Genomic DNA, 27,482 nt, shown 5'->3' with positions numbered 1-27,482 from the left:
TATCAATCACAGTGACAGATAATCTCTCCTCCTTATCACAACAATACACCCACAACAAAAACACACTGATCACCATAATCACCCATCTCCTGAAAAGGACAAAAGCTGATCTCACAGTCATAAATACTCAACTCCCAAACAAACTGCACCAGAGCACAGAGTGTTGTCCTCTGAAGATGCGGGCCACAGAGACTGGCGAAATGTTAGGAAGAACAACCTTCAGAACACAGCCAAAGAGCCCGAAAAACCCACAACAACCCTTAATACACCACATTTAATCCTCTGTGGAAGAATCTTTAGGCATTGTGGGGAGGGAAAGAGAGATAAGGTAAGAATTGTGTTTTCTATGCAAGCTTTTTTGCATTATATCATAAACATTACAGCTTGCTGCTGTATTAATAACAGAGCTTGAGGCTATAAAATGGCTCCAAAAGGTCAAAGCAGAGAGAGGTTTGTTCCTCTCTTCTTCAACAAGAGATATGGAAAAAGTCAACACTTGGTTTAAACTTTAATAAAGTCTACACAACAGCAGTGTGCATCACTGCTGGAGGAGTAATATTCGGCTAATCTGTAAATTCATTATGTTTAGGATACATTTTAGTGCAAGGACATAATACCAGAAGCTAGGAAATTTTTAGTTTCCAAGTTAGTGTCAGGGAGATTCCATCATCTTGGGAAAATGTCTAGATTATTAAACAGTTGGTTATTCTCCTTCAGATAAAGTAAATCGTAACACTTCACAGTAGGATGTAGGGGTGAATCAAATTTTATTTGCTTCATCTGTTTAGGTTTATTAAGAATCTTCCCTCCTTTTGGTAATGCTGGTGGTTGCTATTTTGGTAGCTATCTCAAAATAATTTAATACTCATTCATCCACAAATATCAGTGGCACTAAACAGTGCACAGTAATGCTATTGTATCTTTCACTGGTGCAGAATAACATGGTCTCTGAATGCTGTGGTGAACCACAAGGTTATATTTATTGCAGTTTGGTTATATATCTTGCCCTTAATTATGTTATATGTGGTTGGACCTGTGGTGGATAGATTGAGCTTATTGTGCAAACAGCATTCCCAGACAGAAGCAGCAAAACAGCGGGGATGAGGGCAGGAAGCAATGCACATCACTTTTGAGAAAGATACTTTACTTTCTCACATATGTGGACATGTGTTCCGACAAAATGGTGAAAATGCAAACTGCATTATGAAAGCTGGCAACATTTGTTGAACACTAGTTAAAACACATGCATCATCATGACTGAAATCATTGTATATATTTTGCTTGAGCAGCAAAACAAATGTAAATATATTATTAAAATTATCAAGAAACCTAAATATTAAAAAATAGAATGGAAATAAGGCTTATAGAAATTGGCAGATTTAAGTCTGCAGATGTTTCTTTAGGGCTAGGGAGATGCAAATGTGTTAAATTGATAATTCCAGGAAAATGTTAACAAATGCATGATTTTGTTAACTATAGGATTTGCAGTCTGCAAGTGTATTTTAATCATCTTATAAAATCCTGCTCCCCCACACACACAAAGTGGAGCACAACGTGTTGCTCAGCTTTCTTAATTGCCAAGTGATCTTTCCAGTCTTTTACCTAACCCGGAAGATTCTCAGTGTGGAGTAATGCAGTGGTCTCCAACCTTTTCCAAACTGCAGACTGGTTGGGGGGCAACATCCATTTGCAGGGGCAGGGCACCCATGTGCGCATGCGCAGGTGGGTGGGGCACCTGTATACATGTGTGCGGTTGGACAGGGCACCCATACACATGCCGGGGTGGGCTGGGCACCCATACACATGCTGGGGGTGGGTGGGGCACCCGTGCGCACATACGTGGGTGGGTGGGGCACCCATATGCACGTAGGTCGGTGGGTGGGACACCTGTGCATGCATAGGGGGCATGTATATTTTTTGTGCATGCATGGGGGGAGTACATGTGGGGGGCAGGAGATCTGTCTCCTTGGCCCAGTCCTGCCAGTGGGCCGTGGGCCATGGGTTGGGGACCCTGTGTGTAATGGATAGAGTGATGGACTTGGACTCTGGAGAACAGGGTTCGAATCCCCACTTGGCAATGGGGAGTGAACCTGGTAAAACCACTCCTTAAATATCTCACTTACCTTGAAAGTCCTATTAGGATCACTATATGTCAGATCTGACTCAATGACACAGAACAGACATCTAACCCATACGGTTCTTATGTACAGCCTTTACTAATAAACATGACCACATGTTCATAAGCTTCATTTATCCCTTGGACATATAAACAAGAAGATGAAAAGACTTCTATTTTGTTGCCTTAATTTAATAACAGGTAGCTGGGTATATGGGCCCACAAGACTGAAAATACTAATTTGGAAATCTAGGCAAAACCATCATATACCATATGAATTCTCACCATTTGATTCTTCAGAGCTTGGTGATTTGCAGCTGAATGTGTGAACAGATTCATTTGAAAACCATTTTGTCTTCAGTAAAAGAAATGTCTGTGGAGTTCCATTGTTAGAAAATATAATATCAAAGTGATTGGATAATTGTAGTAGGGATGCTATTGAGCCATTTTAGACACCAAACATCAAATTATGCACATGCAACTGTAAACTGGTCCTTGGTCCTTTGTGCTAGATGTTTGTTTCAACTGAAACAAACATCTAGCAACCTATTCACCCCACTGTCCAGCCAGATACCAATGGGAAAGCCCACAGGTAGGGTATGAGGGCAACAGCACTCTCTTCTCTGATATACTTATCAGCTATGAACAGAGGAAAAACAAAGTCTTGTGTCACCTTAAAAACTAACAAATATTATTTGGTATAAGATTTTAACCCTTGTGTAGCCCCACTTCTCCATATGCATGGAGAGTTGCTTAAGTAGGAGAGATATTTATACAAATGGGACGAGGCAGGAAATGTGAACTGTAGTGGAAAGCTTTCTCATGGTGATGGTCTTATCAGTACTTAGTGAGATCAGTCCTTATGGGGTGATAGGCACAAATCTGAATGGCTGAAAGTAGTTGAAAAACAATTGGTAGGTGACAAGTGCATCTAAGCACAAATAAACAGATTCTCAGTGGCTCCCACTTCTCCGCAGGGAGCAAGGACCTATTTTGATCATTCACCCTTGAAGGCTACTGGATCCTATAGGATTCCAGGACTCCATGAGAGGGATTCCGGCTGATCTGACTGGTGCTCCTGTTGACACCCTGGTTGATGGCTGGCTTGCCTCTGCTACCAGGACTGTTGACATGATCACTCCTAAACACCCTCTCCACTGCAGAGCTCAGCCAGCATCCTGGTTTAATCAGCAGCTGCAAGCTATGAAGCAGAATAGGAGAAGGCTAGAGTGCAACTGGACACGCAACCCAACGGAATATAATTGGAAAGCTGTCAGGATCGCGATGAACCATTACCTTACCAGGGTGAGGGCTGCTAGTCAAGCTTACTTTGCTGACCGGATATGTGAAGCTTCAAATCTGCAGGCGGAACTTTTCCGTACAGTATGCAATCTATCCGGAATTGGTCGCAGTGATAGGCCTCCCACTAGTATTTCACCTGACCAATCTGCAGCATTTTTAAAATCTAAAGTGGAGGCCATCCACCGGGATCTTTCTCCTTCTCTGAATACAGTAGATCGAGCAGAGAAGTCCAGCACTCCACCTTGCCTGATGAGACTTAGTCTCTTTCAGCCTATGATGCTAGATATGTGGACAAAATGCTTGATCACTGTCATGCCACCATCTCTTCTCTTGACCCTTGCCCGGCCTGGCTAATCAAAGCAGCCAGGCCTGTAACAACCGAATGGGCCACTGCAATAATTAATGGCTCACTCAAGGAGACACTCATTAGGCCCATTAGGAAGAAACTAAGTATGGCAGAAGACAACATTGGCATTTATAGGCTCATCGCCAATGTTTCCTTCTGTCGTGCACCCCCAGTGACCCTTGTATGTTTTGTTTCTCACACAAGTTCACCTTCGAACATGACTTGTTCTTTTCACTTTTAGTCGCTGCCACCAAGAGATATTATCCTCACTATATCAATTATGAATCTCACTGTCAAACATAACAAGGTTTATTTATGAAGTTGTAAGTAAATCACAGAAGGAAAATCATGGATGTTCTATTATCTTTCATTCAATAAACGTCGATCTGATTACATGTAAGACTGCTTGTATTCATTTACTTTAATCAAGATCTCAGTATATTCTGCGTGTCTATGTACTTCTAATTCCTTTTAACTCTTTAATATGCCCTACCACACCAACAGTCCAATATCTTGTCTAAACACTTCCCCGTCTTCTCCCTAACTGACTCTCTGTCACACCCAGTTCTGTTGACTCCGCCGCTCCTGTCCTGTCATAGGCTCCTGCACTAGAGCTCTAAAATGACTGACAGGAGTGATGTGTGGGCTGTCCACCACACCTCCCTCAGCTAAGTGGTAGAGAGGGTGGTGGCTGACCAGCTCCTGGCCCTTTTGGATGAAACCAATGCCCTGGATTCATTCCAGTAGGACTTCAGGCCATGCCATGGCACAGAAATGGTATTAGTCGCCCTGTTTGATAACCTGTTGAGGGAGGCCGACAGGGGCAAAATGTCTCTGTTGATTCTCCTCAATATCTCAGCTGCCTTGGATACCATCGACCACAGTATCCTCCTGGGGAGTCTTTCCAAGTTGGGAATTGGTGGTCTGGTGCTTGCCTGACTCTGATCCTACTTGGAGGACCATCCTCAGAGATTACAGCTTGGGGAGAATGTATCAGACCTGTAGGACTCTCAAAGGTGTAGTTCTGCAGGGCTCGATTATCTCCCCAATGCTGTTTAATATCTACATGAGGCCGCTGGGTCAGGTCATCAGGGGATGTGGGGCTTTCTGCTCTACATCATCCTTTTTTCCCTGCAACAGTGGATGCCAGTTTGTCCCCTCAGTGCTGCCTGGAGGGTGTACTGCAATGGATGCAGATGAATGGACTGAGGCCGAACCCGGACAAGGTGGAGGTTGAAGATGGGTGGCCCACCATCAGTGGTTTGGGAAACTCCCTTTTTGGGGGGGGGGGTGACTCTCACCATGAAGACTGAGGTTTGCAGCTTGGGGATCCATCTGTATCCGGCGCTTACCATGGAAACCCAGGTAGCATCAGTGTTCTGCACCACCTACTTCTATCTTTGGTGGATTACCCAGCTGCGTCCCTATCTTGATGGTGGGGTACTCACCACTCTGGTCCATGCACTTGTAGTCTCGAGATTAGACTACTGTAATGCGCTCTACGTGGGGCTACCTTTGAGATTGATGCAGAAACTTCAAATGGTGCAGAACGCGGCAGCCAGACTTCTCACCAGGTGAGAAAACATCACCATATTTCCCCCACTCTGGGGGGAGGCCCGGAGAGAAAGAACAAGAAACTGGGCCTTCTCAGCAGTGGCCCCTTGTCTCTAGAACAGTCTACCCCAAAAAATTTGCCTGGCTCCCTTGCTGGGCGTTTTTAAGAGTAAGCTCAAGACCTGGCTCTTTAGTTAGGTCATTATTTAATTCATTTTCGCCATCTTGAATCATATTATGTTGTTGTTATATTATACTATTGTTTTATGAACGTTGTTAGCCGCCCAGAGTAGACTTCAGTCTAGATATAAATGAAATAAATAAATAAATCATGGAGAAAAGTATTCCACTAATCCAAATATATAAATATGCAGAAGCATTCCAGCACCACACACAGCTGGTGCTGGAAGATATTTAAAGAGGTGGTAGAAATGGGAATGCAAAAATTACTGGTAGAGAATATTGTCTGAAGAGTGGAAATTTTATGAAAATAGTCATGACACACAATAATGGTAACAAAACAGACAAACATGTATGGATGTAGTAAGATATACAAAAGATAGGCCCTTATCCCTGTTCAAACCAAGGGGATAGAGTTGCATCTCTTGATGTATTCCTCTTCAGCTGCTTCCCTTGGAAATTGTCCTTGAAGTTCTTTTGTGTGTGTGATTAAAGTGTTCTTCCACTCGTTTCTGAGTATTATTCCTTTTCGTGTCAGTTTTGTGTCCATTTGTGAAGAGGGATACAAAAGTGTATTCCATATAAAGCTTGTTAGTCTTTAAGATTCACATAACTCTTCCTTTCAACGTAATAGGCTAACATGGTTACGCCTGTGGAAATTGGTACATGCAGGAGAAATATGTGTAGCTTGCTGCCGATTCTTCCTTCAAAATGGCTTTTAATTCAAAGGAAACAAATTCAGTTAAATTTATTTCAAAACAACAGGAGCTAGAATTCATTGACACACCATTCCTTTCAACTGTTTGAGCAGAGGCATCAGACACCTGCCTTGAACTCAATGTTAATGAGTTGTAGCAGGTAAATTAGCACATCTGTATCTGTCCATGTGGAATCTTGAGCTCAATGAAGTGTTCAAGCACCTCCTTTACCCTTCAACGTTAAACGTCTTTGACATTCATACAAAAGATAGCAAGAGAGCAATTAGCGAATCTGTTTTCCAAATGACAGGAACACGAATGGGTAGAAACCAACAGCAAATTTTGTGCCTCTGTGCCTTTGCTGTATCCTACAAATAGTTCTGTGTTTTATCACAATGTTTTGCTTAATGGACTAAAATTACTGCTTAGGAGCCCTGTCTCTTCTGAATCATAACATTCCCTATTTTAAAAAAGACTGGTTTGTTTGTCTTTTAGCAAAACCAACCAAAACAATATTGTATCCTGGAAATTACTCTTCCTCCCCCGCCCCAAAAGGAGTTGCCATGTTAGTTCACTGCAGCAAAAACAACTAAGAGTCTTATGACACCTTATGGTCTAGTAAGTCTATTATTATGGCATAAGCATTTGTGTTCCACAAGAGACCACATTTGATCAGATGCACAGAGTAATGCTTTAGTGGGCAGATTTGTATACACATACTGGGAGGGAGAATGTAAACACTGAAGTCAGAAGAAAGTCAAATGCAAAAACTACAGACAGCGATAATTACCTTAACTGCTGCAATTCACAAAACTGTTACTGGGTGATAATACCAAAATCCTTGCATTGATGAGCTAATTAACACATGTAGTGTGATTTTTTAAAAAAAAATTGCATTGTTCAAATTATAGGGAATAGAACTGAAACTCTTGCCAAAATGTGTTTTAGTGCTTGTCTGTTGGACTGTTTGAATGTCCTTTATCCTGTTCAGAATTTCCCTTTCAAGGTACTGATATAATTAACTTATCACTGGGGTTGTCCAAAAATCACTTCAGGGACTCAGGTGGAACAGTGAATGAAACTGTCCAGTTTTTGTACATGCACACACACACACACTACATAAGTAAGGCCTTGTTACTTGGGCACCTGAAGCAGGAAATCCCACCAGCCATTTTCCCCCTCTCTTGGTTGAAGAACACTTAATGAATCGTAACCTTGTAGTGATACCTAAAATTTGCTGCTGGAGGCGAAAATTCCCCTCCTGCTTCCTAATGGTAGGTCCAGGCCCACTCACCACCTTGATGCTGTCCACCAATAGCACCCAGTTTTGCTCTTATCTCTTCCTCTTATCGCTGTAAGACCAAAGATGACCATGAGGTTGCAAGTACACTGGCAAGCCAAGGTGGAGTGATTCAGCTTTGCTGTGGTTTAATTTGCAGCCTATTTTATGCTTCTGTTTGGATTAGGTGATCATACGGGAACTGCAGATTGTTTCGGTGCCAGCGTCTGATGCGATTTGATCTCTGCCAAAGTTCTCCATAATATCCAAACACATACATACCACAGAAATATACCAGTTTGCTGTCATTCATCGGAGTTGTTTTTATTTCATATTGATCTTTGTCTCTCTTTTTGTCCATCCAGTGCTAATAATAAAATAAAAGATAAAGAAGTACTTTGAGGCAACTAGGGAGAACGATTGCAAGGAGGGGTGTTCCCGCTGTCCAAAACATCATGACCAGCTTAATATGTCACTAGAATACCACCCACAGCCACTCTCCCCATCCTTTTGAAGAATGAAACAACTGATCCCATTGGGAAAAGTCTGTTCAAATCATTCCTTGGGTCCTTTCAAGGAGAAAGGTGGGGTAAAAATATTTCAGTCAATCAATCAATCAATCAATGGAAATAAAATTCCAGCTTGAAAATAGTACAAGGGCCCCAGCAGCAGAGGGGGAAAAAAATCTCTGTTGTGGAAACAAAAAGGGCCAGACTGATCCGAATTGGCCATTGTGTCATGTGATCAGTTAAAAAAAAGAGGAAATTCATCTATTTTACACCTTGAGCAAATCCCACAGTATTTGACCATGGTGTTGTAACGTGAGATTAAATAGTATTTATTGTGCAGTCACCTTCTCATGTTCATGAATCGTACAGGGGATCGATGAACTATTGCCTTTCACTCTGTGTTTCTCCTCCACATTGTATCGTATGCTGTGTTGTGTTAGTTGCTCAGCATTCTTAGGAGCCCTCTACCCGGAAGCACATCTAAATGCTGATTTTCTTTTTGCATTTCTAACAAAAGTGGAACTACACATAATTGTAGCACAAACGTATTCCCAAACCTATATTTGCTGAAGAAATGTAATGGTTGAAGCCAGGCTTGGGATCTGTATCACTGAAATAAAATCAGCAGTTGAAGGAGATAAGTAGTGGATGCTTAATGTTTCCAAACAATCCAAGAAAATGCCTTCCACCTATTTCGACAATTCACTGTTATTTTCAAAGTCCCATCTATGGGGGTAGGGCTTCAAAAATGGGCAGCTTATGATAGAGCATAGGGACACTCCCCATATTTTGCACTGAGACGCGCACGCACACACACACACACAAAGACAGTCTATCAGCTGCTGGTTACTTATTTATGGGGAACATTCAACAGGTGGGGAATTAAAGTAATTTCATCTCCATGTAAGATTCAAGCAGATATGGGAACGAAAAACTGAATGAAAACGGTTGTTGTCATCACCATCATCATTATTAATGTTATAACACAAAGAGATGAGTAACTGTTGTGTTGTGAAGTATAATTCCCAGAATCATGCAGGCAGTTTGTCCAAAAGCAGCAGTAGCCCCAAAATTTAGCATTTCCCATCTCTGTCCCAACCTGTCCCTTCACACTATGCGGCTGATTTGAGAAACCTCACATTTTTCTCATGATATGTAGTCCTATTCTTAGTGAGAACTACTGAAACCTCTGTGTTAACTGCAGCTTGTCTCTTCAGCTGTCTCCCTTTTGTCTTTGAAAAATTCAACACAGACCCAATGCCTTTTCAATTTTGCAATGTTTTGCCATCAACTTTTGCCTGCTCCAAGCCTCAAATGCAAATTCTGGTGGTGTGAAAGCATATTCTGGAAGTAAAAGAGGCACTGAAGCTACTGAATGTATTTCTAATGTGATATTTCTAAAGCAATACATACAATGATTTGAGGAGATATGGACCATGTTTCTTTAATCCTTTTGAGTTGACAGTATCAACGTCTATCCAGAAGAATCAGAAAGGGTGATTTTCACAGTTCTCAAGCAGTCAGGTTTCACACATTCCAATTGCGTTAATAAAAAATGAAAATTGCCTCTGGTCCTGCTGCTTATGCTAAGTTACTCATTTGATACTTGTGGGCTGAATAAGATCAACACACATGCTTTTATATAAACGGCTATGAGCCAGAGGTCTTAGAATATATATGACTATAACATGACTATAACATGTGTGGCCATGAATCACAGACTGTTACTTCCAAATAAACTAATAACCATGAAATCCCAAAGCCCCTTATTTAAAAAGGAGCAGCTTTTTATCCCTCACGTCAGTAACAGATCCAGTGTTAATGCTACAGGAAATAGATTAAACAGGTAGCAGGTGGACAGTTGATGCAACTCTTTCCCTTATCTTAGGTCTTTTGTGTGTGTGCGTGTGTGCGTGTGTGCGTGCGTGTGTGTGTGTGTGTGTGTGTGTGTGTGTGTGTGTGTGTGTGTGTGTGTGTGTGTGTGTGTGTGTGTGTGTGTGTGTGTGTGGTTTCAAGTCTGTCCATTAATTTCTAAACTCGATGTTGTCCAGTTAAATGAGATTTCTGAGTAAGTAAATGTACTGTATAGAAGGTTTCCAGTCTGCCTGATACAGAGTCACCTAATACGTCTTTAAAAGATGGGATTTCTTAAGTGCTTCAAAACATCTAAAACATAGCAGGAGCTTTTCATACTCTCTATGGTTTGCATCCTAGTTTCATTGCATAGTGATTTTTTTCATTAGGAGATAAACATGTGCTTTGTTTGCGAGATATGAGTGCTCGGATCAAGTCTCTTGAATGCTAAAGTGATTTTACTTTCCAGTGACATTCTATCCATTACATGTGATTTTACATGTAGCTTGAGTGGAGGAGCTAGGTTTCATGTTCGAAGAACGTGGAGTTTCATAATTCAAGCCTTTTTCCCCCTTGGTCTCTAAATAAAATCTACAGCCCAAATGTAAAAGAAAAGAAAAATTACACTTTACTGAAGGGGATGGGGTAAAAAGGAGATTTGGGCCAGGTTGTTTTTCTCCTGATCAGTTCAGATATGCCTGCATGGAGAAGATCCTCTCCATCTTGCCTACGTAAAATCAGACCAAAAGCTTATCTTGATCAACATTCTGTTCACACAGTGGCCAAGCACCCACTGTCAAGACAGGAATATAACTGCACTCTCTGTGTTACATTCTACAGCAGCTGATAGACAGAGGCACACTGCACCCAGAATCCTAGTACTTACTTAACACCAGCATAATTTAAAATGGCATAAATCTCAGCAGTGAATTGCTGCTTGGTAAGACACTGATGCTTGTATTTCTCATTACATGCCAAGTCACAAGAGGGGTGTGAGATGAGAAATACAAATGTCAGCCTCTTAACTAGCAGTGGCTCACCCCTGAGATTTATGCCACTTTTACTTATGCCAGCATACATAAATAAATAACAGGATTCTTGCCTGTATGAGATATTGGAGGTGAAGTATGATCATTCTGACTAGTAGTCATTGATAACTTTATCCTCCATAAATTTATCCAGTCATCTACTAAAGCTGTCCATATTGAGAGCCATTGCTACATTCTGCAGGAGTGAACTCCACAGTTTAACCACCCCCAGTATCAAGAAGTATCTCACTCTATCTGTTCTGGATCATGCATCATAAAGCTTCAATGGCTGGCCCTGAGTTCCAGTACTGTCAGAGAGGAAGGGTCCCCACTGTCTTTCTCTGCACCCTGAATAATTTTACACACCTCTATCACATTTCCTGTTATTCAGCTTTTTCCCGATTCCTACTGGGGGACTGTACCCTAGATTTAAATCAGAGCTATCATGGATGCTGTAAGATCTTCCACCCTGCTAGAGCTAGAATAGTTACACAGATATTCAATCATCCACATGATATCACAACCCGAGATTCTGTAGTAAGGGTTAACAAGAACAGAATCTCTTGAAAACTTGGTCTCATCATCTATATTCTGTCTCCATATGGAATGAACTTTTTACTTTTCCTTACTGTGGTCCACATGATCTCATTAAGACCATATTATTTATCTTAGACTTCAAATACTAAGTTTCTTACCGTAGCTCCAAGCTGACAGGAGAATAACACAGCTTTTATGCTGTGGGAACATGTCACAAAAATATACTGTGAGGTAACTGTAAAAGTATATAGCTGAGTAAGCAGATGCATGTGACACAGATGCTCCAATACTGCAGAGAGGTCAATGCCCATCAACTAATATGCTGAATCATAATTACTGAGGAATGCTCAGCTTGAATTGCATAAATGTAATAAATCTTGTGGCAGGCATTAAGGACACCTGGTTCCTCACCAAAATGCCTTACACAAGAACACCTAAAAATTAATCTTCTCTCCCACTCTTCCTTGCACTAATCTCTGTCTCAGGGGTAGGGGGACACAGAGACAAAACCAAGACTAGTGTGAAGGAGAGAGCAGCTTTGGCTTTAAAGAGCAGTTCCTTTTGACATTTGCCTTCAAGTGTGAAAGAGAAACTCCCTCCACAATGTTCTTGGGAGATCATAGATATTATGGCATGTATTGGATTTCACCCAATACCTTTTTAAAATGTGAGATGAGGTTAACGTAAGAATTCATTCTATATACTGTAAATATATAACGGAGTCCATGGTGCATTGCTATAGCGTAATCTCTGTGGGTTGCACCTCATGCACAATTTCCACATTGGTTCCAATGCTATTTTATAATAAGGTGACTGTTTAATTTTAAAACTCAGAAACAAGTTAATTGGACTTATTCTGAGGTACATGGGTAGACGATTCCAATTTAAGGATGTTGTAATCACGACCTCCCCCTCCACACAAAACATCTACAGAAATATGTGTTTTACTGAAACATATGTTTACAGAAAAAATAAAATATTTGGAGGAAATATTGACTATATATGTAACAAGTAAATAAATAGACCCATCCATAGGAGTAAGAACACAGTAGCATTTACTTCTAACTAGATCCACATCAATCTAAACTGTTAAGTAACTACAATGCTATCAATATTTTTCCTAGGATTGGGCCTTATTGATAATTAAAAGTGGTACCTTGGTTGCATGAGTAGAGCACAGAACTTTAAATGAATAAGACCTAACCTTGTAGTCTTAATTATTTAATTTACCTTATTTTTTAACCAATGACTAATGATAGCTCGGAAAAAGCTGGTATTCTCTTTGGCATCAAGATGGTGGTCTTCTTGTATTCCACAATAGACACCATGTAGGCTGGCTGGGGGATAGTCCTCATTCCTCTCAGAATAGTGAATATTTACTCCCTGGAACTATTAGTGGGATCCACTTGTGAATCAGAAAGTTATAAATGGGGAAAGTGAAGGGACAAAATTATAAGAAGCAGCGGGAAAGTAAGCAGAGAGGTTTGTTGGGATGACTAAGACATATATTTTTGAAAAATGCATGTTAATCTATTTCCTCTTCTCCAAAAGCTCAAAACAGGGATGAGGAGATAAGCAAGCAATCCAGACACTTTTAAAAGGATTTTCCAACTTTCTTTTTCTGGTAAGACTTCACTGTAGTCATATAATGTAAATATCAACTTACCATCAGCTCTTAAAAAGTTGTCTCCTCCAGTTAAAACTTAACTGAAAGTATGGTCACACATAGGCGGAAAACTGTTTTTGAATCAGGTTTAATATGTTTGGAATCAGTTTTAAAAGTTCAAATTACATAACACAAATGGAAATGTGGGGAAAAATTTGCCCAGGAAGCATATGCTTTTTGTTATTAGAAAGTGAGGTATTTTACAGAGCCATGTTTATTTTAAATTGTTTGTGAAATCAATTTATTTTGAATTGTTTTGGCATATGTGAATACTTCTGTCGGTGTAAATTGTGTCTGCGGGCTTTGTCATGTAATGGATGCCAGGACCATGGGTTTTTTTCTAGAGAGAAACTTGGAGTCTGATCTGTTTTATTTTTTCTATTTGTAATATTGATCTAGCGCTATCCCATTTTGAAAGAAATTTAAAAAAAATTTAAAAATAAAATAACACCGCAGTAGCAGTGATGAGAATGGGTGGGTACAGGAAAAAGCCTCAAATGCAATGATCCTAAAAACCCATGTAGCCCCAGTTTAAAATGGATTAAATGTTTTTCCAAGAGAACAAAAACATGACTGTTCCATAACTTTGACGCATTTTAAAAACCCTGATCAATTTCCCAATTCATTTTCATAGTGTAATGGTGCTCTGCATTAGATTTGGGGGTTAGTAACCATTAACTAAGCTGTTGACCCATTTTTGCTAACCGCCTCATTATTCACTCCTTTATACATGAGTGCCAACGCAAAGATGCAAGGCAGGTATGCTTTGGGCAGAAAAGACTGAGAAGGCAGCAGAGAACAACCAGCAATGGGTCAGGGCAGTTGAACAGTGCCTTGTTTGCATCAAATCATCCCCCTTCTCCATTTTGTCTTCTCATTCTTTTCCAAGTATAAAATACATAAAAGCAAGGTGAAGGGAGTTCATTCATGCAAAGTGATCCTGTGGGTTCAGGTCCATTGAGATATTCCCAATTTCCAATAGAAAATCAGAATAAACAGACATGACTGGAGGAGGAAGTGGATATATTTGCGGTAACAGGTTGTTAGAATGCTGGCAACACCAACCTATGACATAAGTGTTACGTTATAGTCAAAATGCAGTACAGGAGCCTCTATGTACCGATTAAGTGGCTGCGCACAACTGTGTGTTTGTTTTGCCTAGGACTGGGAATCAGGCCAGTGCTCCTAGTTAAGTAAAACTGATTGCACGGGAAATACTTTCAGGAAAACTAGTGTCTCTAAGCCTTTGTGCTTTCTGAAAAATGATGGATTTCCCAAGTCCCTCCAGAAGGCTCTGAGTTCCCACAACAACACCAGTGTGGTCTGTATTCATTTTAAAGATAACTCTGGTAATGATTCTCTTGGGTGTTTTAATTGATATATTCTCCCTCTAGAATATCTTGGCGCAACATTTCAACACTCTCGAATCAACAGGAACCTCTAGGGGAAAGTCACAGTAAATTAAGTACAATTAGCAAAGCAAACATCAACACCACTCGCTTGCTTGTCTAGTAATTGTTCAGTCAGCACTTATTATATGGACCATTTCTCAAACCAGTGGTCTTTGAAAGTGATCATCATGTTCCTAAGTCAGGCTAAGCAAGAAATACAGGAGTTTTTGGCTTTGTTTTCAAAGACTAAATGCACATTTTAAAAGCCACACTGAATACAGTAGAAGTTACTTCTGAGTAAACATGCATGGGATTGCATAGCATGTTGTCTACATTCATCCAGCTATATTCATCAAGTATTGTAATGGAATTTAAACAATATTAATAAAACAGAAAGGAAACAGAAGGATGGATGAGTCTTTATTGTGCTCTGGAAACTATCTTTTTTTAAAATGTATTTATTTAAGGACAGGGTAGGGAATACAAAAAGTAAGGGGAAATAGGGCAGGGGGGGAAAGGGTTAGGGGGATAGGAGAACATAGAGTATACCATCATCCAATCAATTCATATTACAATAACAAATCAACTTTTTGCTTTTTCACAGTTTGATTACCCTCCTGCTTTCATCTTATCATTTAATTTTAGTTTGATTCTATATTACTCCAACACTATCTGGTAACTGCAGCCATTTATACAATAAATCCCATCATTCAGTTTCCTTTTGAATTGAACAATCTTTCAGCCCATCTGACAGAATATCCATTTTTGTCACTTCCCATATTTTCACAATAAGATTCTCTTGTTTCAGTATCTCTGCTTTCTTGAGATTTTTCACATAATGCTTTTTAATTTTGGAAGCTGCATAGGTCACTGGATAACTCTCTATCCCATCTATGTTACCTGGTGTCGTGCCCAATAAAGACGTGTGTGCAGCTTCATGTAAGTTTTGTTTGGCATCTAATGTCCCCTCTTTCGTCACTTTCATCAGATCTTCTATTTTGCTGAGACCTTCACTCACTTGCTGAAACCCTGTTATTATTGTCCTTTGCATAGTAATCTGCCATTCCTTTTCTATTTCTTGTACCACTGTTCCAAAACTTTGAGATTGAACAGACCAAGTCTCCATTTGTTGTCTTACATTTTTGGAGGCCATCTCAGGCTTTTCAATGAATGGGGTTTGTATAGATAATACTATGCCCTTAACCACAATGATCGCCCCTTATATATCCTTCAACAATTTCCACAATTTTATCAACAATCCAAACCCCTAGTCATCAACGTCCCCTTAGATCTCCCTCCAATCTTTATCCAAACATTATAATATAAAAATCAACTTTTAACCCAGCAAATTCAAAATCAAATAGAACAGTGGCACAATTATTTCTTCTTCTCCCGAGTTTAGCAGGCTTCTGTTATCAGTCTCGCATACAGTCCGACAAACAAAACAACAATCACAGTCTCAAACTGTCCAGTCGTTGTCCTTGAAGCCCGTCTTATGATCTTTCCATTAACCCCTTGATGATCCTCCATCCAGTCGACCACATCAGCTCCTTCTTTCTTCTCCCGAAAACAACCAGATTCTGTTATTAACAGTTCACAGAGTCCAGGAAAAGGCAAAGAGAAACATGTCCCAGACTAACTGCATTCACAAAACTCACGTCTCTTAAATCCTTTCGGATGGTATTACCGTCTGGGATTCTTTTCCAGAAACACAAGATTTATTTTTTCGTCTCACTCGCTCGGCTTTGAAATCAGTTTGCTGTATTAAGAGTTAGTTTCGCTTTTAAGGGAGACTGATAAGATAGGTTCGCCGCTGCTTTTCTTCTTTCAGCCAAATATTTTCATTCTTATTTTCAGCTTAATGAGGCTGTTTCATAAATCAAAGGCTTCAGCTTACTTAGTTGTTGTATATTTTAAGCTTATATTGATTGCTGTCCTCTCCCCCGGTAAAGGGTTACTCACGACTCCGTGCCAAATATGGCTCCCGCTCCGATCTGTGCTGGGTGATTTCTTCAGAGGGAAGAAGTCTGGGTTTGCCTCCCATTCTTCTCCCCCTGCAGCTCACCATCTGCTTCAGAGAGACTTCTCCTAGACTCTCCTTCGATCCCCATTTCAAAAGGGGGATCCCAGATCGGACGGTTCCAGTTTTTCCAGAGCTCTTCTCTGGAGCTACTGGCAGCACCGCAACAAAGCCCCACCAACAGAAAGGAAACAGAAGGATGGATGAGTCTTTATTGTGCTCTGGAAACTATCTTGAGGGGGATGAGCATTAGTACAAGAAGATTACAACCCCTCATTAGTTTCCAGTGGGACAAGATCCAAACAAGGGACACATGATACAAAGCCAAATTGGGGAAAAATACAATCCTCAATCCATTCAACATAGTTTCACCTGACTTAAACAATCATTGTTCTGTATCATGTATGAAGAGGCCTTCCTATGGATTTATGCTCCAGAAAATGAAGAAAGAGACATGACAATAATTGTCTTCAGGCATGATGCACCTTGCATAACGTGGGGATGAGTATACTAGCTCTTCCAGTTCTGTCACATAACCAGGCCTATTCCTCTTCTCCCTCACATATTAATAAGATTACCTACTGCAGAAAATAACCGTCACTCTTTATAGAGGCTTTCACTGTGAATTAGAACTCTGGTCTTCTTGGGTTCCAACAATGCACTAAACAGATGCCACAGTCTGATATATTTTTAATTGTCTTCGCTCCATCCAATGAAATCCTGGAATTTGTAGTTTGCTGGGGTATGTAGAAGTTCCTGATCAAGCATTCTAATGTGACAGTTCAGGGCAGAGGTGCACTCAATCTCTCAAGTGAACTGTAGGTAGTTCACCAAACTACAAATCCCAGGATTCCATAGGATGGAGCCATGACAGTACAGTGGTATCAAATTTCCATCTGTGGTGGATTGTCCAGCTGCGTCCCTATCTAGATGGGGGTCGCTCACCACTCTGGTCCATGTGCTCATAATCTCAAGGTTAGACCACTGTAATGCTCAAAATCCTCCACAGTAGGCTTCAGCAGTATGTGGACCGAGAACTCCCAGAAGTACAAGCTGGATTTCGAAGGGGCAGAGGAACTAGAGGCCAAACTGCTAACATGCTCTGGATTATGGAGAAAGCTAGAGAGTTCCAGAAAAACATCTACTTCTGCTTCATTGACTATGCAAAAGCCTTTGACTGGGTGGACCACAGCAAACTATGGCAAGTTCTTAAAGAAATGGGAGTGCCTGACCACCTTATCTCTCTACTGAGAAATCTATATGCGGGATAGGAAGCAACAGTTAGAACTGAATATGGAACAACTGATTGGTTCAGAATTGGGAAAGGAGTATGACAAGGCTGTATATTGTCCCCCTGCTTATTCGACTTATATGCAGAATACATAATGTGAAAGACCAGATTGGAGGAATCCCAAAATGGAATTAAGATTGCCGGAAGAAATATCAACAACCTCCAATATGCAGATGATACCACTCCAATGGCAGAAAGTGAGGAGGAGTTAAAGAACCTCTTAATGAGGATGAAAAAGGAGAGCGCCAAAAATGTTCTGAAGCTCAACATCAAAAAAACTAAGATCATGGCCACTGTTCCCATCACCTTCTGGCAAATCGAATGGGAAGATATCGAGGCAGTAACAGATTTTACCTTCTTGGGCTCCATGATCACTGCAGATGGTAACAGCAGCCACGGAATTAAAAGACACATGCTTCTTGGGAGGAAAGCAATGAAAAACCTAGACAGCATCTTAAAAAGCAGAGACATCACCTTGCTGAGAAAAGTACACATACTCAAAGCTATGGTTTTTCCAGTAGCAATGTATGGAAGTGAGAGCTGGATCATAAAGAAGGCTGACCACCGAAGAACTGATGCTTTTGAATTGTGGTGCTGGAGGAGGCTCTTGAGAGTCCCCTGGACTGCAAGGAGATCAAACCTATCCATTCTGAAGGAAATCAACCCTGAGTGCTCACTGGAAGGGCAGATCCTGAAGCTGAGGCTCCAGTACTTTGGCCATCTTATGAGAAGAGAAGACTCCCTGGAAAAGACCCTGATATTGGGAAACCGTGAAGGCAGGAGGAGAAGGGGACGACAGAGGATGAGATGGTTGGACAGTACCATCAAAGCAGCCAACATGATTTTGACCCAACTCCGGGAGGCAGTGGAAGACAGGCGGGCCTGGCGTGCTCTGGTCCATGGAGTCACGAAGTCTGACATGACTTAATGACTAAACAATAACAACAATCTTTCATAGAACAAGGACTTCACCTTATGTACAGGACAAGGACCCCAACTTTCATTAAAAATACTACCTTTACATTGCGGAAGTAATCTTCAGGCTGTGAAAACTTATGCCTTGATGACAGGACACCTGTCAAAAAAGCTGCACAGGACCGAGCAGAATTTGTGTCCCAGGCAAACTTTGCAGGCAAGATTATCTAGCTGTTATTTCCAGCTCTTTTCTTTCATCACATTAGATTTATTACATTTCTAAAGGACGATGTGTTAATTAAGTAGCCTCACTGAGCATTTCCTTTTTAGCATAAAAAGCTATTTTTTTTACTTAATCATGTGCAATGTCAAGCAGCTAAAAAAGAATATGTCGAGAGGTTTGCCCTTGATTAAAACATAAAAATGTGGCCATAAATATTTTTTTATTGGCTGTAATACCTTTGCTTTATTAGGACGATAACAGACTGCTGGTTAACTGATCATGAAATATTAATTAAAAAGAAAAATATATGGGAGGGAGTTATTTCTGTTGTGTCTGGCTTTTTTCTTTATCATCAAAGAAAAGAGCATTTACATCTTGCTTCTAGAGAGCAAAAAAAGGATAATGTTCCATTGCACTTCCCCTTCTCTAACTCCAAACTAAGGTAAGTACATCACAGTGTAAATCTAAACATGTCTATTGAAAAGTAGGAGCCATTGAATTTAATGGATATTAATCTTGGGAATCAAGGCATATGGCTGTAGCCTCCATGTCAAATTTCAAGACCATTTTTTTTATTTGGCTTCCTAGGCTCACCTACAATTCATGAAAGCCATTACTTTGGAAGCACACAGTGAAATCTAGTTTGTCCCAGTGAGCCATCTCAGGTCCCTTCATTGGGAGAAAGGTGACCTAAAATTATACTAAATATTTATTTATTTAGCCAGCCAGCCATTTAAAATAAAGTGCATTTGGTGGGCCACAGGAGATGGCCTTTCTGTCACTGCTCCCAGACTCTGGAACTCACTCCTCTGAGAAGTCAGACTGGACTCATCTTTACTATCTTTCCACAAGCAGACAAAGACATAGAGCAAACTTCACCCTTGTGATTTACTAATCACAGCTTTATTTGAGGAAAATAAGAAAGCTAGTATTTATTAGAGGAAGACAACAATAGGAATCCTAATTTTAACTACGATGGTGTTCCAGGGACCCACAGCTATTTTTGCCTCTTGGAGACAAAAACAAGATATCACTTATCTAGTGAAGTTATGAGAGAGTGTGGGAAGAAACACATGACACGAGCAACCCTAAGAATACAAGTTTGGGTTGAAAGAAGATCTGAACAGGTAAAGGGCAGTCTCAAAAATCCAAGGAATCTCAATCTGTCTTTATCAATTCTTTCCCAGGCAAACAGAGCACTGACCTTGAAACTTGAATTGCATGCTGGCTTCTCTACCAGGTAGCATTCCTGACACTCTCCATGTAATTCCTCTACATGAGAATAAAAACAGTTGCAGGAGCACTATTTTCCTCACAAGGACCACTCTGTCAGTGATTCTGCCTTCTAGGAATAGATGATTTTGGTTTTCTAGGAAAGAAGACTTTACCAAGGATCAGAATTTTTCTTGCAAAATTCATATGGAAAGAAAGCAAAACAGATTAATTAGTCCATCCTGAGGGAAGAATAATACACTAGCTGGATAGCTCAGTGGTTTAGGCATCTAGCTGCAGAACTAGAGGTTGGGAGTTGAATTCCCACTGTGCCTCCTCTGAATAGAGCCAGCCTATGTGGCCTTGAGCAAGCTGCACTGTCCCATGGTGCCCCCAAAAGAAGGGAATGGTAATCCACTTCTGAGTATTCCCCACATGGAAAACCCTGTAAAAGGTTGCCATATGTCAGAATTGACTTGATGGCACATCATCATCATCATCATCATCATCATCATCATCATCATCATCATCATCATCATCATCATCATCATCATCATCATCATCATTATTATTATTATTATTATTATTATTATTATTATTATTATTATTATTATTATTATTATTATTATTATTATTATTATTATTATTATTATTATTATTATTATTATTATTATTATTAAGGAAGGATAGGATTACTTCTTCTTCATGATCACTGTGAATGCACACTAATGGGTTTCATTTGCGCCTGTGCAGAGGTCTCCAGAACATTCCAAAGCTTTATGCTACGTTCGTGAAGGACCGCCCCCTAGCCCACGAGGTCCTCAGTTACTTTTTACCGCCGCCACATGAGGTCTTTTCTCCGTCGAGCTGTTGAGTTCATTAGATATTTCTACAAAAATGGAATAATAGGACCATTTTTTCTCAACCTTTGAACTCTTCTAATCAACATTTACCATAACATCGTTAGATATGTACATTATTTGGACTGTTTCTCTTTTATCCTGCCATTGATGGCACCCCTCACCCCCTTCAAAAAGTGCACATCGTGCTGTAATAAAATTCCCCTTACAGACGGCCACAATATCTGCCTGTTCTGTTTGGGGGAAGCCCACCAAACATCATCTTGCCAATTTTGTAAAAATCTTACAAAACAAGCACTAAAATTAAGATAACAAAGACTCAAGTTTTTCTTGGGGAAAAAATCTCTTAAACTTCAGACAATAGATTTGCCTCATACAGCGCAACCCCCCAGACAGTTACTGGTTCTATCAACAATCTCTTCATCCGCCAAATCGTCTGTTAAAACTACCCAAAAATCAAAATCGAAACCACCAAATTCAAACACTTTGACACTGATACCAAAGTCCCCTTCCATATCAGAAACCTCTAAAAAAACTAAAAATGAAAGAAAGCAGCTGATACCCTTTTGCAAAAACCACCTACACCCACAGTGACAATTGAGTCTCCAGAGGGCAGTCTGATGCCACCATCGGGTCAACTTGAGTCACCTATCCTTACTGTCTCTCCGACAACTCTGGTTAATACCGCGGATGTTATAGTGATCTCAACTTCACCGCGCTCCAGCCCTATATCAACAGTGCAATCAGTATCAGCTTATGAATCCGACCATCATGATCAGGCACCCAACGTTTCTCCTCCTCACAAGAGGTTGAGGAAAGAACATCAAACTTCTCATCTTCAATACCATGGTGCCGATACCGTGAGACCCGTTATTCCATCTGGGTCCTTCATGCCCCGAGGGTGGTACAGAAGACATAGGTGATCTCAGAGGGTCAGGCTATATGAGCCTCCTGAATACAATGACCCAGCCTATGAAAGCTCTCATTACCAAGCATATCGGAACCCTTCTGCCGAGCTTGAACTCCATCCAGGAAAGCAACACCGTCATCGACGTTACTATGATTCAGACTATTGTGAATCATTTGTATCGCCCAAATACAGACCATGGTGCTGTGAGGGTTACTGATCCCGATCAACACCAGATGACAACTCCATCTCATCTGCTCCGGTACAGAGACACAAACCAACTAAAAAAAAAACAGATCGGCCTCAGCATAAATGCACGGTACCAAAACAGACCTCGGTACCAGGCCAACAACAACAAGCTGATGAATGTCCCTTGCAGTATACTGATCAGACGGTGGCTACCGGTACCAAGCCCCCACATAAAGGGTATAGCAGAGATCATGCCTCTGTGATACTGAAACAAATGACTCCATCTAAACTCCAGCGTACTCATTCGGAAACAGCTCCTACTCAACATTACCCTACCTCTCCCACCCAGTCATCTCATTCTTCTGACTCTTCTCACTTGGTCATCGACCAAGAATCAATACCCAATCTGCCTACACCGGATTCTGATACCCTCACCAATAATCCACTTTCTTCTTCCGATGAATTTTTCTCATATTCACAATTAATTATCAGAATAGCCAAGGCCATAGAGCTTGATATACAACAGCCATCACAAAGACAATCTGATAAGGTCTTCGAGGATATTAATGACAAACAAGCTCTACCACCTAGCATGAGCTTCATTCTGTCCTTATTAGAACTCTCCAAACAAACGTGGTCAAAACCCATCTTCAGCACCACAAATATATAAAAAAATTGAAAACCTTTAAAAAACACATGGTGAAAATACCACATTCTTGTTTAAACATCAGCCTTCAAACTCACTGATTGTCAACGTGTCACAAAATAGGACACGCAATTGCTCCACCGCAACCCCTAACAACAAAGAAGGCAGAAAACTTAACATAGCAGGCCACAGAGTCTATTCCTTAGCCTCACTCGTTCTTCGAGCTGCTAACTATATCACAGCAATGGGAGCATACCACCGCTATTTGTGGAATAAAACACTCCCGTCTCTCCAATTTGCTGCAGGAGAGTACAAAGCACTCGGCCTTGCATTTCACCAGGAGGCCATGGGCCTCGCACGTCTAGAAAGAATTACAGCTAGGCATATCATAAATGCATCATCAGCTGGTTTCTGCAGTGCCATTGCGCAAATATGCATGGTTAAGATCAACACATATATCAGACAATATCAAAGTAAGAATAGAGGACTTGCTCTTTGATGGTTCCAGTCTTTTCTATCAGATGACTGATGAGATATTGGAGAACCTACAAAAATTAAAGAAAACAGCTTGGTCATTTAACTATCAACAATCCTATTACAAAACACAATGACCACAGTGGCACTGACCATACAATTATCAACAACCTAGAACATACTATGATAAAAATAAATACTCAAACCCATCAACTTCAGCATTTCAGTCAAGACAGATACCTCAACAATCACGTGCAAAACAACATTTTGGTTCCAGCAAAAGCATGACCTTTGATTTCTCAGACCCTAGATCCACACAAACATCTTCCCTTTCAAACAACCACTTACCTCTCAACTCACCAGTATAGTCCGTTATCACCACTAGTTAGTAGATACTTACCATCATGGCTATAGATTCCCTAAATAAATAAATAAATAAATAAATAAATAAATAAATAAATAAATAAATAAATAAATAAATAAATACATACATACATACATACATACATACATACATACATACATACATACATACATACATACATACATACATACATATTACTCACCTAGCTCCCCTTGAATTTGTTTCAACACCACCATCCAAATCCTCAAGCAGGAATTAAGTCCCCTTCTCTCAACGGACGACATATTTCTTGTCAATACCCCTTTAACCATCTAATTTCCCTTTTCATCACTTCAAGTCTCTGAATAGAGATGGAGGATTTAAATTCATCCTCAACCTAGAAAACTAAGCTAGTACATCATACAAAGGAATTTTTGCAAGGAACACTAAAATGGACTTTATCAATTCTTCCAAAAAAAAAACAACAACAATGAACTCACCACCATTGATTTAATCCATGCTTGTTGTCACACTACCATACATCACATTCACTGAAAATTCCACAATCAGGCGTATGATATCAAGGCTCTTTCCTTCAATCTCCTTGCACAGCCATAAGTGTTCACAAAAGGCATGGCACCTATGCTACCTTACCTACATGGAACATCAGTTTGTGTCCTCCCAGCCTTAATCCAAGGAGGCCACAGGACACCCAAACAATCCTTCCTCTCCTTCTGGATGTAAGTCTGAAAGTCAACACAGTAACACAGCTTGCTTTCAGGTGTGAAGGCCATGGCAATGTCCAGCATCAGGAAGAGGGAAGGGGAGAGGGTTGGATATTATTGTTTAAAAAATTCTGTAGTTTCAGTGTTAAGCTGTTGAAAATGTCAACATGAATTTGAGAATATGAAAGAAAATATCGGGATTGGTATACTCTGCCTTCCGCACAATGTTTATTTCCTGAGGCACAGAACACCATAATGGTGCTCCTTCCCATTCCATGTGCAAAAGCCAAATGAAGGAAGAAGTGGATTTTTCCTCATCTGTGGAGATGAGACACTGCGCCAGAAGGTAGCAGGCTAACCTTGGGGGGGGGGGGGTGCAGGTGTAGTCAATACAGCCATGGCCAGCCCTTACTGCGGCTGCTCAGTATCTGCCACCTCACTTTGCTAATGGGTGGAGTCAGCCATGATTCACCAAAACACTCTCTTTGAAACAAGTATGGGGACTTTTCGGAATACAATCCAAAAACTATTTCTGAGGTGAAGTACATACAAATTGTGGTGGTGCTGGTGGCGTTCAAGCCTGTAAACACACAGCCTTGTCTGAATCAGCAAACACCACAGACCCAAAATGTAGACCAGCAGAAATATAGAGAAGAACTAACATTCTTGACTGAAGGGAGCACGACAGAGGTAACTGTAACTCAGATTTGCAGCCTTGTTTCCTTAATCTATTGCAAAGCTAATTATAGAGACACCAAATAAAATATCTATGGCTCTAAATACCTTAATTGATGGATAATTGATTTTTTAAAAAATCATATGAAAATTGATCCTGAAACAATTTCCACACCAGTTTAGAAACTCTTTTCATCCCCATCAAATTCCATTCCATTACAACCCATCACACTGCAAAAGCTCTATTAATTATTATTTTTACATCATTGTAATGTCAATATAAAGCACTACAGAATGCTACATTGCCAGGTATGTTTTCTTCAGAGCCACATTTTTAGCTCCATTTGTGTCACAGAAAAGGCTATTTTATACTCCTACTTTTGATTTAACAAAAAAAAATCTTATTACTATAAAAAGCCATTACTCCCAGACCTCTTTATGTAGTACAATGTTAAGTACACTACAATGTTGAGTCCCAGGTGGAATACAATACTGTAATTCAATTGAGAGATCCTGCTAATGTCCCACACTGTAAGAATATAGCTTAAGGGTTTCGGTGTATGGTAGTGAATCTCTCAGCCACAAGACTGAATTACAACCTCACTACTGAGACTGACTTCCTTTGCAGCAGCTCATAAGGTATAGGACTCCTTACATGTTGGTTGTAATTTTATCTGTTAAACAATTATTAATATGACAAAGGAAGGTTGACGTATCTTTCAACAACCATTTTTCCAGGAAATTAAGATTGTTATTTGAGAACCAGGAATACAGTGGGAATAGTTTTTTAAAAAAAAGCAAACCAGAGATCATAGCACCACTTTGATAGTGAAAGTCGCAAAGTCATGAGAGCATGTTATCAATAGATCCTATCACCAACAAGGTCTTGTGAGATAGTTAATCCCTGGTGGTTAGTGAATTCAGGTCCCTTAGGAGCTGCAGTTGAAATCCACTGTTGAGAGATGGGTGGAGTATAAATGGGTGCTGACTGAGAACAGTGTAAGAACACAAAGCAGGACCACTACCATAACATAAGCTTGGCTCTTTTTCTTTTTTTATCTATAGCCCTCGGAATCCAAGACTATAGTTTTTCAAAGTTCCAACTACAGCTCAGATCATTAAAACATTGTTTCCATTATTACTGAAGATCACTCTCTGGCTGCAACTACATGGTCAAATACTGCAGGATTTGCTCCGCTTATAAAATGGGTGAATTCTAAGGGGTGTTTGGTCGGTTGGTTGGTTGGTTGGTTGGCTGGCTGGCGGGCGGGCGGGCGGGCGGTTGGTCGGTTGGTCGGTTGGTTAGTTGGTTGGTAGGTTGGTAGGCTGGCTGGCTGGCTGGCTGGCAAACCAAGTCCCACAAAGGCCAATTTAAATGGGTCCAGTCCTTTCTGGTCTCAAAGTGGCTTTTTTCCCCCTCTGCTGCTGAGAGGCTTCAATTTTTTCAATTCAAATGGACTTTTCCCAGCATAGTTAATTGTGATACATTTATAAAGACAGCGGCATTTGTGTGAGTGGTGTTTCAGTGAAGCTGGCAGTTGGGGCATGATGTTCAGGAGAGAAAGAACCTGCCCCCACATTCTTTCTTCTCACCCGATAATCCTGGAAATTAAATTTTTTTAAAAAATCTTACATATTTATGATTAGCGCTATATCTCTCTATCATCTTACCAGTGGGACATCATTATTGTTATTATTTTCCCATATCTACATTCCTGTCAGTTCTCTGTCAGATCAGCAGAGATGCAACCAGAGGAAGGAAGGAAATAATGGAGAGATGCGCACTGGAATCTAGTATGAACTCCCAAATCACTCCGCAGCCCATGTGAGTACTGATTGTGATTTTAAATGTAATACAGGTTAAAAATCAAATTGCAGTGTACTCCAGTGTAGTTGCATCCCCCACCTCTCTCTCTCTCTCTCTCTCTCTCTGTCTCTCTCTCTCTCTCTCTCTCTCTCTCTCTCTCTCTCTCTCTCTCTCTCTCTTCCCTACCTCCTTACTTCTGTCCCTGTGAAAACTTTTTAAATTCAGAACTATTTCAAAGAAGGGCAGGAGGGGATTAAAGGAAAAGGAAAAAAAAAAGGAAAACATGAAAGGCAGTTGGATTATTGCAAATGCAGTATATGTATATTAAATACATCTATAATGGTCACAAAGTTATATCACACTATATGGAATAAATAATAATTAGGCACCAAAGTAGAAATATACTCTGGTGAAACATAGAGTAGAAGAGCCCAGCTACATCTGTCCAAAAGCTAAAGCATGGAAACATTTGTTATCCCAGCAACTTCATATAAAGATATTAAAGAGCATTCAGGAAATGGCCAGTCCCTGGAGGACCATGTAACAGAGGTCCGAAGTAGTGGACAATGCTTCACCAAACTGCATAATCTGGGACTGGCCCTTGAAAAAGGAGTGATACCACCAGAAGACAGAGCCCCTAAGTTCCATGCTGAACAGCTATCCTAGAAGACTACTGCAGTTGATGATATGAAAGGCTGCGGAGAGAACCAGAAGAACCAGCAAGGTTACACTCAT

The sequence above is a fragment of the Pogona vitticeps genome, chromosome 4 (assembly GCF_051106095.1).
Source record: "Pogona vitticeps strain Pit_001003342236 chromosome 4, PviZW2.1, whole genome shotgun sequence".
NCBI classification, from domain to species: Eukaryota; Metazoa; Chordata; class Lepidosauria; order Squamata; family Agamidae; genus Pogona; species Pogona vitticeps.
The sequence above is the reverse complement of the archived record's forward strand: the minus strand, read 5'-3'. Positions refer to the sequence as shown.